Source organism: Geotrypetes seraphini, chromosome 3, assembly GCF_902459505.1.
Source record: "Geotrypetes seraphini chromosome 3, aGeoSer1.1, whole genome shotgun sequence".
NCBI classification, from domain to species: domain Eukaryota; kingdom Metazoa; phylum Chordata; class Amphibia; order Gymnophiona; family Dermophiidae; genus Geotrypetes; species Geotrypetes seraphini.
The window spans coordinates 215,805,128-215,819,911 of record NC_047086.1 but is presented as its reverse complement, the minus strand read 5'-3'; the positions used below and the strand labels follow the sequence as shown (position 1 = coordinate 215,819,911).

Genomic DNA, 14,784 nt, shown 5'->3' with positions numbered 1-14,784 from the left:
CTTGCTTTTATTGTATGGTGAGCCCTCCAAAACCTACTGTATGTACATTAAGATGACACCTGCAAGCATAAGAGCTATTAGTTTTGGGTGGGTTTTGGAGGGTTCATCATACAATAGAAGCAAGTTAAAGTGACATCTGTACCTGGGACTTTTAATATGACATTCTCTGCAGTAATCTTTCTCCTGTGTTGAGAAATGCTCAGCTATCTGTGACAGTTTGCTAAGAATGCTAGCTGCTGAAAAACTTGCTTTTGTGCATTTTCCTTGTGGATGCCTTTATATTTGAGAATGGCCAAAAAAGATAGATGTACTAAAGACCAAAATGTCTATATAGGTCATTCAAAAAAAAGAAAAAAAGAGATAGCCATCTTGCTGTTTTGAGAAGGGACATTTTCTCTATTGGATTTCTGGACATCTTTCCCAAAACGTCCAAACTCAGACTTAGACGTCCTATCGAAAATGCCCCTCCACCTGTTATGAATACTGCATTTTCGAGGCCAAACTTGCTGGGTAGATATCAGAGTTTGAGGAATTTTCTGTAGTAGTAGTAGTAGTAGTAGTAGTCTGGAACGCTTGTCTGAACAACTTGAGAAACAAATCCAAGGCTAAAGATCCTGGTTGGTTAAATCACCTGTTCGGGGCTAACCACTAATTTTCAGCAGCACTTAACCAGTTAGTGCCAAACTGAAAACTGGCTATTTTAGGGGGGCATTCTGAGACAGAGTCAGTACTTGGACAATTAAGTGCAAATATTCAACTGGCCAGGGTAACCACATAAATAAGACTGCATAAAAATCAGCCCTATCTTTATGCGGCAACCCATGGCCAATTAAATGCTTAATATCACACTTAAGCGTAGGGTTACCATATGGCTCCAGAAAAAAAGAGGACATATTGAGATATCTGGGTTTTACTTCCATTAAAAACAATAGGAGCAAAACCTGGGATTTCTCAATCCATCCTCCTTTTTCTGGAGCCATAAGATAACCCTAGCTATGCGTTAGCCAGCTCCATAAACCCGTAAATTCAATGCCTGCACCTAGACATGAATTTCCAGGTTTAACACCAGGAATGGTCATCAAAATACTGATCACCGCCAGCTGAATATCGGGCCCCAGGATGTTACGACCTGAGGATGTGGGAAGACGTTAATAGCTTTTCAGTGGAATTCTACACCCCATGCCATAACTCATTTTCTTAATAAAGACGCTTAATAAATTCCAATAAATATATAAATAGAGCCGCACTGCTTATTTCCTTTGTTCTTTGGATCTCGTGACTGTGGCATTCTCTCTGGTCAGCTTTCTGATCCTCACTGTTTTTAACACTGATAGAGTGGAACAAACACATTTAAGTACATATGAAAACTGAATTTGTAAAAGCAGTATATCAAGTCAGAATAAACTTGAAACTTGACCTTGTTCCATGCTGTGGAGGTTTATTCTAGCTACCTAAAGAAAAGAAACCTAGATGAACAGAGAGGGTTGGAGGATACAGGTATACTGCTGGGATGGAACATTATCCTTCCAAGCAGGCATCTGGAACAACACCCTAAGTGACCTCCTCTTAAATTCCCCTACATACCAAACTCTCAGAAAAGCACTGAAAACCCACTTATTCAACAAGTTTGTCTGATCCTTCAAGCCCCTGACTCATTCTTAACACCCCTTTGCCCTCACTTCCAGCTTCTCTTCCCCTTTCCTCCTCCCTTTCGCATCCACCTCTCTCTCCCTTTCCCTCTACTTCCTACTCCCTTACTTATATCGATATCTGTTCCCATAATCCCACTTTGTAACTATCCACTACTGCAGGCCTGCACAACTCCGGTCCTCGAAGGCCGAATCCAGTTGAGTTTTCGGGATTTCCCCATGAATATGCATTGAAAACAAATAGATCTCATGCATATTCATTGGGGAAATCCTGAAAACCTGGCCTGGCGAGGGCCGAAGTTGTGCAGGCCTGCACTACTGTATACTGTCTAGAACTGAAAAGGGTCAATATTCACTTTGTACTTATCCACTACTGTATATCGTCTTGAACTGAAAAGGTATGACGGGATATAAATAAAGCAATTATTATTATTATTTAAAAAGCATACAAACTGAGACTGCATCGGAGTGCTTCAGGTGGGCAAAATTGAAGTAGTATGCCATTTAAGAACACATTTGCTCTTTTGTGACTCCAGGCAGAGGAAGCCCAAATGGAGGGGTTAAATTTGCCATTATGGGCAAAATCCCATAACAGTTTGGGAAGTAGAGAAAAATATCTAGAAATGTCAACTGTTGGCCTCTCCCTTGTAATGCCACTAGCTAAGAATCCAAAGGTGTCTTGCTGCCCTTTCTCCGCTGACATCTGGAAGTGGCAACAGCACAGCATAAAATATAGATGAGAGCTGAGGAAGGATGGGGAATCTACTTCCTTCAGGGAGCCAGAGGACAAATTCAGGATCACATAAGATGCACATGTATTATCATTGCTTACAATTCAGAAGTGCACTGGGGAAGCTCATAGATAAGGAATGGATCCTCAGAATTCCTAATACACCTAGAGCAGGGGTGTCAAAGTCCCTCCTCGAGGGCCCCAATCCAGTTGGGTTTTCAGGATTTCCCCAATGAATATGCATGAGATCTATTAGCATACAATGAAAGCAGTGCATGCAAATAGATCTCATGCATATTCATTGGGGAAATCCTGAAAACCTGACTGGATTGGGGCCCTCTAGGAGGGATTTTGACACCCCTGACCCAGAAAGTTTTGATAGCAGTCTAAAACCACAAGGCACAATAATATCAGTGTCTATAAAAGCATCACAGATATTGAGCAAAGACAGGATTCAGTTTTGATACTGAACAGCAAATGGAACAATGAGCTGCACATATCCCTTGACCAAATGGGCAATTGCCCAAATGGGCAATTGCAGGATTGGCTCATCCTACCTCATGAAGGTCTATTACTCCTTTCCCTCTCCCCTGGGTTGCCTATGTGTACCAAAACTTCAAATCTGACCCTGGGTTGCCAAGTAATGTCCTAGTCCAGGGATAGGCAATTCCGGTCCTCGAGAACCAGAATCAGATCAGGTTTTCAGGATATCCACAATAAATATGCATGAGATAGATTTGCATCTCAAGGAGACAGTGCATGCAAATCCATCTCATACATATTCATTGTGGATATCCTGAAAACCTGACCTGGCTCCAGCTCTCGAGGACCAGAATTGCCTATCCCTGGACTAGGACATTACTTGGCAACCCAGGGTCAGATTTGAAGTTTTGGTACACATAGGCAACCCAGGGGAGAGGGAAAGGAGTAATAGACCTTCATGAGGTAGGATGAGCCAATCCTGCAATTGCCCTTACCTCTTCTACTTGTCCTAGACAAGAACCATACCAAAAAAGAGCTTTGGCTCAATGATGGCAGATCCATTTCTAAAATATTCCCAGAATGGAGTACATATCAACCTGGAATCCAAAAGAGGAGCAGAGTACACCTGGTCTTCAAACCAACTACACTTTAATAGCAACCATATGAATGGAACATACAACTCAGAAGATAATCAAATGACTTGACATGGGCCAGGCTTTGGCTAATAAGCCTGCCTCAGGAATCCTTAAAAATGGAATTCCAAGTCATAAATAGTATTAAAAGGCAATTGATAGCAAATGTTGGTGTACATACCAACTTAGACAATTCAGTTCTGATCTCTACACTTTAAACTAGATGTTTTAGCTCGTTACATTCACGGGTGTTAGAGACTCCTCTTCCTGTATAAAGTTTTTATTTTTTTTCGTTGTAGGCTTCCTCCCCCTCCCTTTCCCCTTCCCGTCCCACCTTTCGCTTTTTCAACCCCTTGCATTTCCCTTTGCACGTCTCCCTCGTGCTGTGATCTTGCTTCATCCGCTCCTTCTCCTGCGCGGGCCACCGGAGCAGAGAGGACGGGCGGACGGGGCTCCCGGCCGGGGCCAGCGGAGAGGAGCTAGGCGGTTGGAGGAGCAGCAGCAGCCGCCGCTAATCAAAGCCTCCTCGTAAGCTGGTTGCAAGCTCGGGTGCTAAAGAGACATACAGGGATTTGTGAGGTTGCAGCCGGAGAGCATCGAGATGTAATACTTCCCTGCGCCGTCCCGCCTTCGCCTACCTGGATTTGCTTTTATTTTTCTTTTAGTTTTCTTCGCCGATCCTTTTGTTTCTTGCATTGTGAATGGCATGATTTGGAGACGGTGTCTTCAGTAAGTGAGGGGGGAGCCGCGCCGGGCGTGAAGTGTAAGGGAGGCAGTAAGACCGCAGGGACCATTGTATGCGCGCATGCGCACTCCTACCGGCCACGGACCTACAGATCACGGATCACGCAGGTATGAGTGCGCATGCATGCTTAGCGTTTTATTATAGTAGATGGGGCGCTATTATGTGGTAGAAATATCCTGAGGTGCACAGTTTTGGGGAGAGACCAAAACAGATCAAATAGATTAGCTTGGAAAAGAGACGTCTGAGAGGGTCTATGATTGAGGTCTACAAAATCTTGAGTGGTGTAGAACGGGTAAAAGTGAATCGATTTTTCACCCGTTCAAAAAGTACAAAAACCAGGGGAACACTCAATGAAATTACAAGGGGAAAACTTTTAAAACAAATAGGAGGAAATATTTTTTCCGCCCAACCTAAGCTCTGGAACTCGTTGCCTGAGAATGTAGAAACAGCGGATAACATATCTAGTTTTTAAAAAGGTTTGGAAAAGGTCCTGGAGGGAAAATGTCCATAGTCTGCTATTGAGACAGACATGGGGGAAGGCACTGCTTGCCCTGGAACCAGTAGCATGGAATGTTGCTACTGTCTGAGTTTCTGTCAGCTATTTCTAAGCTGGATTGGCCAGGATACTGGGCTAGATGAACTATCACTAACACTCAGTATTTCTATTCTTATCTTCCTATGTTTTCCTTGCTGACTTACTCTTTGCTTACTGGGCTATTGGGAAGATGTTAACATCTACCGTATATCAGGGACATATGACTGGCAAGCATAATATAGCCTAGTTTTAGAAAGAGACCCCCAAGAATGGCACATTGGCAGAAGCAACTATATGAAGTTACAGTACAAAAAAATAAATGACACCCTCAATGGGAAGATAGATGAGAATGATAAAGTCTAGAAAAATAAAAAAAACATTGGATGAATACAAACTGCCCAGGAACTTTAGATAATAAGATAAATGTCAGAACGTTTATGAATTCTGTGAAGTCTGCTGGGTTAATGAGTTAAAAGAAAGATAGAAGTCTTAGAAATAACACAGCCATCCTTGTGGCTTGGTTGTCTCACAGATTGTGATGGTAGAATGGATTAATAGGGGGGGAAAGTGGATGCAAAAAGACCTAATGGTGGATCTTATATGCTCTTCTATCCAAAACTGTGTAGAGCAAAGGATAAAGACAAAAAAAAACCCCAAGATGTAAAAATATCTTTCTGTGCTGGGAAGCTGTGAGGTGCTCAAGAAAGCACTGTGGGCAGAATAACTGAGCAAGGCGGATAGGCTCAACAGGTTTATTTCTTTATCATCTGACACGTTACTGCATCTGAAAAGCGACCATGCAACTTTGCACAGAAAGGAAAAGATATTACGGATTTTACTCATGGTAGGGTTTCGATGGAAGTAAAATGCCCAATGTCTCAATCCGTCCTCCTTTCTCTGGAGCCATATGGTAACCCTAACTCATGGGCACAATAATAGGACCAACCCTTTATAGCACCTGGTCCAAAGTCTTTTGTTTACCTTCATACAGTGCATAGTTTCTGGGGGAACAGCCTCAGATACAGCTCCACCCCTTCTCTGTAGATCCAGGAAGTACAGAGTTATTGGGCTGCAGACCAGAACCAATCTATGGGTGAGCCCTGTGCCATGTTGCCCACTGGTGCTCCTATCCCCACCCCAATCAAATCAAAATCAGATTTTAGACTGAATGCAGAGATTACACCGATATACAGTACTATAGATAAACCACTATAAAAGACTATAGTAGATAGTACACAGGTACATCAGCTATCCCACTAAATGTTAACTAGAAGTTATATATTACTAATTCACATGTCTAGTTTTTCATTTAACCTTCACCTTTGATTTACAGACCCTGGATATGAATTTCAGCATTCTGGTCCCTGTAATAAACTCTGTAATCTTATCTTTCAGGTGATTAATGGATTCATCTCTAAAGACTTTTGAAACTCTAAATATGCCAGCTATCCACATGAAGCATTCCCAAGCTCATGGAACAGCTGACAAAGTAAAGGGAGGGACATAAAAAATATATCTTTTTTAATACAAGTATTCTTCCCAAGACTGATATTCAGCCTGCAATGGTCAGTGGTTTTTAAACTGCAGGCAGAAATAAGAGCATAAGAGTTGCTTCATTGGGACAGACTGAAGATTCATAGAGCCCAGCATCCTGTTTCCAACCGATAGATTTGCATCTCAAGGAGGCAGCGCATGCAAATCCATCTCGTACATTTTCATCGTGGATATCCTGAAAACCTGACCTGGCTCCGGCTCTCGAGGACTGGAATTGCCTACCACTGTCTTAATGGAACAAATTTCTTGGTAGTATAGCTATAACGTTTATGTTTTCACACTCTTGATAAAACAAAAATTATCCTAACAAAACTGAGAGAAAAAGTCAAGAACAAAAGAGAATTCAACAATAACTCATAAGTTCAAAATAAGGAATTCCTTACGAGAAAAGCAAACTTATTAAAACCAAATACAAGATTGGTGTAATACACTAGAATAATCTAATTTATAAATAATTTAAACACTTTATTAATTTCATTCTTAACATCAAAATTACATCAAAACTCTTGAGACACCTACATGTACACAAAATAAACAAATACAGTAATAAGCTAAAAGACATATATCAGTGCAAATACAAAAGACAGCCAAAGGGGTTCACTCTGTTCATAGGATAAATGTTCAAAAGATCACTTAGCATGAAAATCCGATGAAACCAATACAGCAGGTGAGCACCCTGGCTATCTCAAAGTTAAGTGAGGCAAATCCAAGTTCAAGGCAAAACAAAGTGCTGAAGTGCAGTTGTAAACCCACTAAAGGGTGACAATATTTCAGTATAGTGCAAAAACAGACTCAGAAGTGTTTCCAAATGCAGGATAGAGGCCTAAAAGGCAACCAGTCTTCTTATCCTTCCTCGACACAGGCCGTGTTTCGATACTATCTTTGTCAAGAGGAGGAACTAGGCAAGTATAGAATCGAAGCTGGAAATTCCAGAGGCAAAGCTTGGCTGGCCAACGTCATACAAACATTTAAATTATTTATAAATTAGATTATTCTAGTGTATTACACCAATCTTGTATTTGGTTTTAATAAGTTTGTTTTTCTCGTAAGGGATTCTTTATTTAAAACAAAAATTATGCCAAAAATATAGCACTATTTTATTGAATGAACCTTCAATATTTGCATTTCGTCAAGGAAAATAACAGAAATTTAACATACTTTGCTAATTGCTAAACACATACACTTTGATATAGTCATCTACCAATGGCGTTCTAAACACTCAAGCATTCTAAGTCTTCTTGAGATAGGATAAAGCCTGCAGTGCTCTTCATTTCCTTGAAGTTTCTTTACTGCCATTTTATTCAAACAGACCGCCATTAGTAAAGTGGATATTTGTTGCTTTTATATACAGTACTCCCCTGAAATTCGCAGGGGTTCCATTCAGGAACACCTGCAAATTTTGAAAAACTGCAAATACGGTTTAGGAGCTGATCGAAGGCAGGAGAAGCAGGAGAAGGCAACTGGGGTGCCGGGAGGTGCTGAAAATCATTGATTTTCCAACTGCCTCTTCCTGATACTAAAGTCAGGCTACACCAATCAGGAGCTGCTTTGGCATGCCAGATAGCATGTCAGAGCAGCTCCTGATTGGTGAAACCATGACTTTAGTACCAGGAAGAGGTGGTCAGAAAATACCGCAAATTACTGAGTCAGAGATTCGCGAACCGTGAATTCACGGGGTTTACTGTATGCAGTTTATTTATTTTTCAAAGTGTTTACAGGGGGTGCCTAAAAGTTCTCAGTCCAACCAAGAAGAGAATGATGTGGATATGGTTCAATCAATGATCTGAAACAATGTCAAAACGTAGAATTTCGTTTCTGCAAATTGGCACTTCACAAAATAAGATAACACTCTTTTCAGCTACAGTGGCAAAACAATGCTCAGAATTTAGGAAGTTGGTTGGTTGGACTGAGAACTTTCCAGCAACCCCTCGTATATAAGGATTCTGACTTCTGATGCAGGTTGGAAGGCCGAAAAATGACTTCTGTTGAGTCAAAAGACTGGTGCCGTATTAAAAGACTTTTGAAAATTCCACAATCGGTTCTGTAGTTGTCCCTTTGGACCATCGGAGTATTGTCTTCTCTGCTGTTTTGCATGGTTTTATCTGCTGTCATATACAATACTAAATCACTCTGAATATCAGAACCCCTGTTTTTTAGGGCATTTTGAGATCTGCTCTACTTGTCATATTGACAAAACAGTTAGAAATCAAGGAACATTATGCTGGTCCAGTGGCTTGGGGGTTTGGGTGTCTCACTATTGGAAAGTCCCTGGTTTGATTCCTGGGTTGGGAACGGACTAATGCAATGCAGAAAGTATAGCATGGGGAGCCAGCATTTGGGGGAATGCCAAAAGTTGCTGTGAGCATTGCTCTGTTGCAGTGGTCCTATCTGCACTGTCCATCACTGTTCTAAAGCTGTTAGCCATGCAAGGACTTCCAATGGATTCCCTTCCTGCACTGAGCAGCAGCAGAGGTAGGGTAGTGGTGGTGGCAGCCTGGGGTTAGAACATAAGAAATGCCGCTGCTGGGTCAGTGGTCCATCGTGCCCAGCAGTCCACTCACGTGGCGGCCCTCTGGTCAAAGACCAGCACCCTAACTGAGACTAGCCCTACCTGCGTACATTCTGGTTCAGCAGGAACTTGTCTAACTTTGTCTTGAATCCCTGGAGGGTGTTTTCCCCTATGACAGATTCCGGAAGAGCGTTCCAGTTTTCTACCACTCTCTGAGTGAAGAAGAATTTCAATTTTAGAGAGTGCCCTCTCATTTTCCCTACCTTGGAGGGGGTGAACAACTTGTCCTTATCTACTAAGTCTATTCCCTTCAGTACCTTGAATGTTTCGATCATGTCCCCTCTCAATCTCCTCTGCTCAAGGGAAAAGAGGCCCAGTTTCTCAAATTTTTTCACTGTATGGCAACTCCTCCAGCCCCTTAACCATCTTAGTCACTCTTCTCTGGATCTTTTCGAGTAGTACCGTGTCCTTCTTCATGTACGGCAACCAGTGCTGGACGCAGCACTCCAGGTGAGGGCGCACCATGGCCCAGTACAGCGGCATGATAACCTTTTCCGATCTGTTCCCTGATCCCCTTCTTTATCATTCCTTGCATTCTGTTTGCCATTTTCACCACCGCTGCCGCACATTGCGTGGATGGCTTCATCAACTTGTTAATCATAACTCCCAAGTCTCTTTCCTGGGAGGTCTCTTTCCTGGGAGGTCCCCTGGTTAGGGAAAGGATGCCAGAAACACTAGCTCTGTTTCTGGGCTATCCATTCCGTGGGCTGGCTAGAGCTGTAGATGCTGTGAGGACAGCAGTCTGAGCCCCTCAGGTGGGGGGAAAAGTTGTGGTCATTGTGTGAGAATGGCACCTCATGGCTGGAGTCAAGCCCCATGTTGCAAGATCTGAAGAGAGTCAGGCTACAAGATCTCTGGCTCACTGCTGTGATCAAAATGAGGATGTTGGAGGGGGGGAGGAAGAGAGAAGGTATATATAATAAGGGCAGGGGGAATCCACGGATATTAAAGAAGGAAGGCTCACAGTGCCTGGTTCTAAGGGTACTTGCCAGAAAAGGAACAAATAAAACCTTCCAGGTCAATACAAAAGCAACAAGAGCAAAACACCACAGAAATTGATTGGGGGGGGGGGAAAAAAAGTATTTTGCAGAAAAAGGATGATCTAATAAGCAACTCCTACCTACTTGATTGAGAAACACTATTACAGCATATCTTATCTACCTTAATCCTCAAAGGAGATTAGAAATGATATTACCTCACTGCAATTCTTGAAACAGCCTGTGCCTGCCGGGATGTTCTGCTCCCAGATGTTGGCTCTGTAACCATTTGCTTCTCCTTGGCGAGCAGTAAATGAGTTCCTGTTCCTGCTTTATAAAAACTCCTGCTCTTCCTTCCTCTTTTAAAACGAAGTGCTAAGGATTTAAAAATACCATCCTATATACAGCATCGGCTCAAACTCGGGACTCCTTTTACTAAGGTGCGCTAGCATTTCTAGCGCACGCAGCAGATTAGCGCGCGCTAACCTCCGCGCTACACGGCTAGAACTAACGCCAGCTGAATGCTGGCGTTAGCGTCTAGCGCCCGTTAAAGCCTTAACGGAGCTTAGTAAAAGGAGCCCTCACCGCATAGTTAAAATCATATTATTATGTTATTATTCTTTGTTCTGTTTTTGATGACATGTCATGGACCGCCTGTACTTACAATCTGTGAAAACTTCTTATGTATATGAGGTCTATGCTTGAATTTCTATGACAAAATGCTAATAAAACTGATTGAACTAAAAAAAAAAAAAAAAAATCATAACACAGTAAAAGCAACTGTCCCAATCCATAAGCTATGAAAGCGGACAAAATCTACCCTGTCCTCATAGGGCAAGATTTACAATTATATTTTAATTTGCCTTCGAGCACCGTAAAGAATTGAAAGAAGAAGGAGAAAAAAAACCCCAAACTATTTCATAGCCTCTGAGTACAACTGGAAACCGGTAACTGGTGGGCAAACGCAGTTTGCAAACTTACCTGACCGAGGGGAGCAGAAGGGGGGTCTTTGTGGGCAGGGTTTGGGCTCTGGCAGCAGCTGCCCTGGCTCCTGCTTGGCAGATGCCTCCCGGGAGCAGGGAGGGACGACTCGGGCTGTGCACGGGAGGAAGGAGCGTCCGAGCTCAGGGGGAGCTGTCCATGGTGTGCAGAGCCAACCAAACGCCGCAAGCTCTGCTATCCCTGCCTCGCCTTGGCCTTGAACCTTTCCACACCTACTTTCTCCCCACGTCTCCCTCGACGGTGTGAATGTGACCGAGTCTCCCTCTACCTCTCAGTCCGCACAACTGCTGGAGGATGGAAAGCGTTCAGCATCCTGTCTCCTTCTCTTCAGGAAAACATTGCCTGAGCTGAAATCATTTCATTCATTATATAGAACTATGTACAGAGTTGGAAAGAACTGGCTTCCACCTACAGTAAAAAAAAAAAAAAAAAAAAGATCAAGGTCTGATCATTTATATAGATTCAGATTCACTGGTTGTGAGCCAGTGCACACGCACACTCTGCCACAAAACTCCCCTTGCAGCACGGACTGGTGGCCAGGAGTAGTGAGAGTAACCGCAGGGCTGAGGTTTATGCCGTGGGACTCCCAAGGGTAGGCATAGGCAAGCTGGAAGGAAGCTGACAATAGCCCAGACCCGCTCACCTAGGAGGAGAACTAGCAGCCTAAACACAGGGGAATTTCCAATGGCTGGAAGGGGGAGGGGGAGTATCTAGAAAAAAGCCTCTGGGTAAAAGGGGGCGCCTCTGAAGAAATTTCCAGATTGCCAGGTTATACAGTATAAAATATATTTCAACAGTAAAACACAAGTGGCAATACTCAACCTGCCATATGTGAAAATGTGCAAAGCTAAAGCGTAACAAGAATCAATAGATGAGGGGCCAGCTGAAAAGTTGGGAAAGTCTCCATCAAGGGGTATACATTTAGTCCAATGATTTTTCACTTTTTTTTTTGTTCTGTTGGAAAACTATGGAAAATCACTGGACTAAGTATATAGCCCTCGATGGAGACTGCTCCAACTTTGTTGGTTGGGCTCAGAACTTTTCAGCAGCCCCTCCTGTGTATATTTTTATATTGAACTATTTTGTTAAACCATATTTCTTTGACCAATTTAGCAGCCGTACTATTTTGTTAAAAATGTTACTGTTGAATTATTATACTCCTAATAAGTTTAACTGCTCCCATGTGATTCAACAAGACAATGCAAGAAGAACCATAAATAACTTAGTACTGACTATGGTAGCAAATTGGTTCATTGGTAGATATGGGTATGGAGTATGCACTTGATATGCCACCTTTCTGTAGTGCAACCAACGCATTTCACATTACATCATAATCAATATTAATCAAGTCTGATCTATGACTCTTCCAATTATTATCTCCCTACACACACACGCTGATGTCCAGCATCTGCCCCTTTACTTCTTGCTATCAGGCTTACCTCCACTACTTGTCATTGCATTGCCAGTGCCATTGTAGCCCCCCCCCCCCCTGTGCAATGTTAAAGAATTAGGATGGTAGGCATAAGGCATCTGAGCACATACTTGTGGTACTGTGTACCAAAACAGGATGTTCAAAGGGGATGGGGCACAGTGGGCTGTGAGTATATGCATGTGCACAGAGGTTCTGCACCAGACGACCTTAGTACATTGTAGGGCTGACATATGCCACATGAGCACCTATGCCATCTCCACAACTGTGCTGCCCTAGGAGGCTGCCTAGTCCATTTAGTGGCAGAAGCAGCCCTGAGCATGGGTCTTGGTTTAAGATAAACACTGGTGTTTATCCTAATATATATATTCAGGGTCAGGCAGGAAGCGAATGAAAATCTTCGTGCAAATCTTCTCCATATGACTGTGTGAGCATTTTGAAAGTGGCTTATCACCCTAAGTTTTTGTGACAAGGATTACATTTTCAATGAGGGTTCCTTGAAAAAGATTTTTGAAACGCGGTCCGCGTCGGGACCCTTATGAAAGTTAAAGTTTGAGAGCTAAGTACATATTACTTGTTCTAATCAGATATTTTAACACTGTGAGTTTCACTGATTGAAATATTAAGAACATAAGAACATAAGAAGTTGCCTCCGCTGAGGCAGACCAGAGGTCCATCTTGCCCTGCAGTCCGCTCCCGTGGCGGCCCATCAGGCCCATTGCCTGAGCAATGGTCCCAGACTATCCCTATAACCTACCGCTACTCCTATCTGTACCCCTCAATTCCTTTATCCTCTAGGAACCTATCCAAACCTTCTTTGAAGCCTTGTAATGTGCTCCGGCCTATCACAGCCTCCAGAAGCGCGTTCCATGTATCCACCACCCTCTGGGTGAAAAAGAACTTTCTGGCATTTGTTTTAAACCTGTCCCCTTTTAATTTCTCCGAGTGCCCTCTTGTACTTGTGGTTCCCCATAATCTGAAAAATCTGTCCCTGTCTACATTTTCTATACCCTTCAGGATCTTGAAGGTTTCTATCATGTCTCCTCTATGTCTCCGCTTTTCCAGGGAGAACAGCCCCAGCTTTTTCAGTCTGTCAGTATATGAGAGGTTTTCCATACCCCTTATCAGTTTAGTTGCTCTTCTCTGGACTCCCTCAAGTACCGCCATGTCCTTTTTGAGGTACGGCGACCAGTACTGGACACAGTACTCCAGATGCGGTCGCACCATTGCACGATACAGTGGCAGGATGACCTCCTTTGTCCTGGTCGTGATACCCTTCTTAATGATACCCAACATTTTGTTTGCTCTTCTTGAGGCTGTGGCGCACTGTGCCGACGCCTTCAAAGATGTGTCTACCATCACTCCCAGGTCTCTTTCAAGGTTACTAATTAATTATTAATTAAATATTAATTAATTATTTTCATATACAATGATTGGGCGGTGGGTGGTGGGCTATAGGGACTTCGATCCTTGGCAAGATTACACATCTCTGAGCGTATGTTATTGCTTTAATTATAAAGTGTGTGAATACCTTATACTTTCAACAAGAGATCATTGCACTTTGTTCAATATATTCAACCTAACCTAATCTGAAATGTTTGAAATTGTTTTTTTTATTTTCTCTGTTAAATTGTGGATTGTGGTAATTATGTGTGTTTTTTAATTTCATTTTATGTTATGTATTGTAAGCTGCTTAGGTTTAAGTAGGTTATATGTAAATAAAAATAAATAATATCAAATTTTAAACCATCCAATGATGCCATCGGCAGAAGAAAAGCATGACAGGAGCAAAAGAGCACATTACAATGATTTAAGCCAGTATAAATGAGAAGTGAGAGATAAATGTAATAAATTATATATATTTCCCTAGGCACCAGCTTACTTTCTTTTTTTTCTTTTTTTTTTTAATTCTTTATTCATTTTCAAATTTACAATAAGTGTAACAATATATCCAAACAAATTAACAATAAATATAACACTTAATAATCATCAATGGTACAAATAAAATGCTCTTATCTCCCACCTTTCCCACCCTTTCTTATCATATAATCAATACCTTATACAATATGTAACAATAAATTTACCCTCCCCTCCCCCCCTCACAATCAAACTTGTAAATTTAAGGGAAAAATAAAATAAAATAAAATGTCATCTAATTGGTACAATACAGCTTACTTTCTTAACCTGGGGAAAATATCCTGATTTTGAGATGACGTAGGGCTCACGTTTACAATGGGCAAAGGCTGATCTGAGTCCGCTGTATATAAACCAGATGATTTTAAAGGCAGGATAGTGGTCTTCATGGTCCTTTCCCCATCAACTGTTGAATGTCTTTCATGAGGGCATTTTCTAAAGCATTTTCCAGGTGTAAAGCATGTTGCAGAAAAAGACTCTTAGAAAACTGCACAACTGAATACAATGGGCCCAATATTTAGGGCTATTTAGACAGCCATTTTTTGGCTGTCTAAATAGCATGTAG

At 42.2% G+C, this 14,784-nt stretch overlaps 1 protein-coding gene across 3 annotated transcripts in view; it reads right to left on the bottom strand.

Moving 5' to 3' along the window:
* The window catches only part of MYO1A (myosin IA), a 193,605-nt gene extending 182,603 nt beyond the window's left edge, over window positions 1–11,002 (bottom strand). For all 3 annotated transcript variants that reach the window (XM_033938978.1, XM_033938979.1, XM_033938980.1), the window contains exon 1: window positions 10,856–11,002. The gene's annotated coding sequence lies outside the window, so the exon portion shown is untranslated. The remainder of the gene's footprint in view (window positions 1–10,855) is intronic.
* Window positions 11,003–14,784: the final 3,782 nt, after the last annotated feature.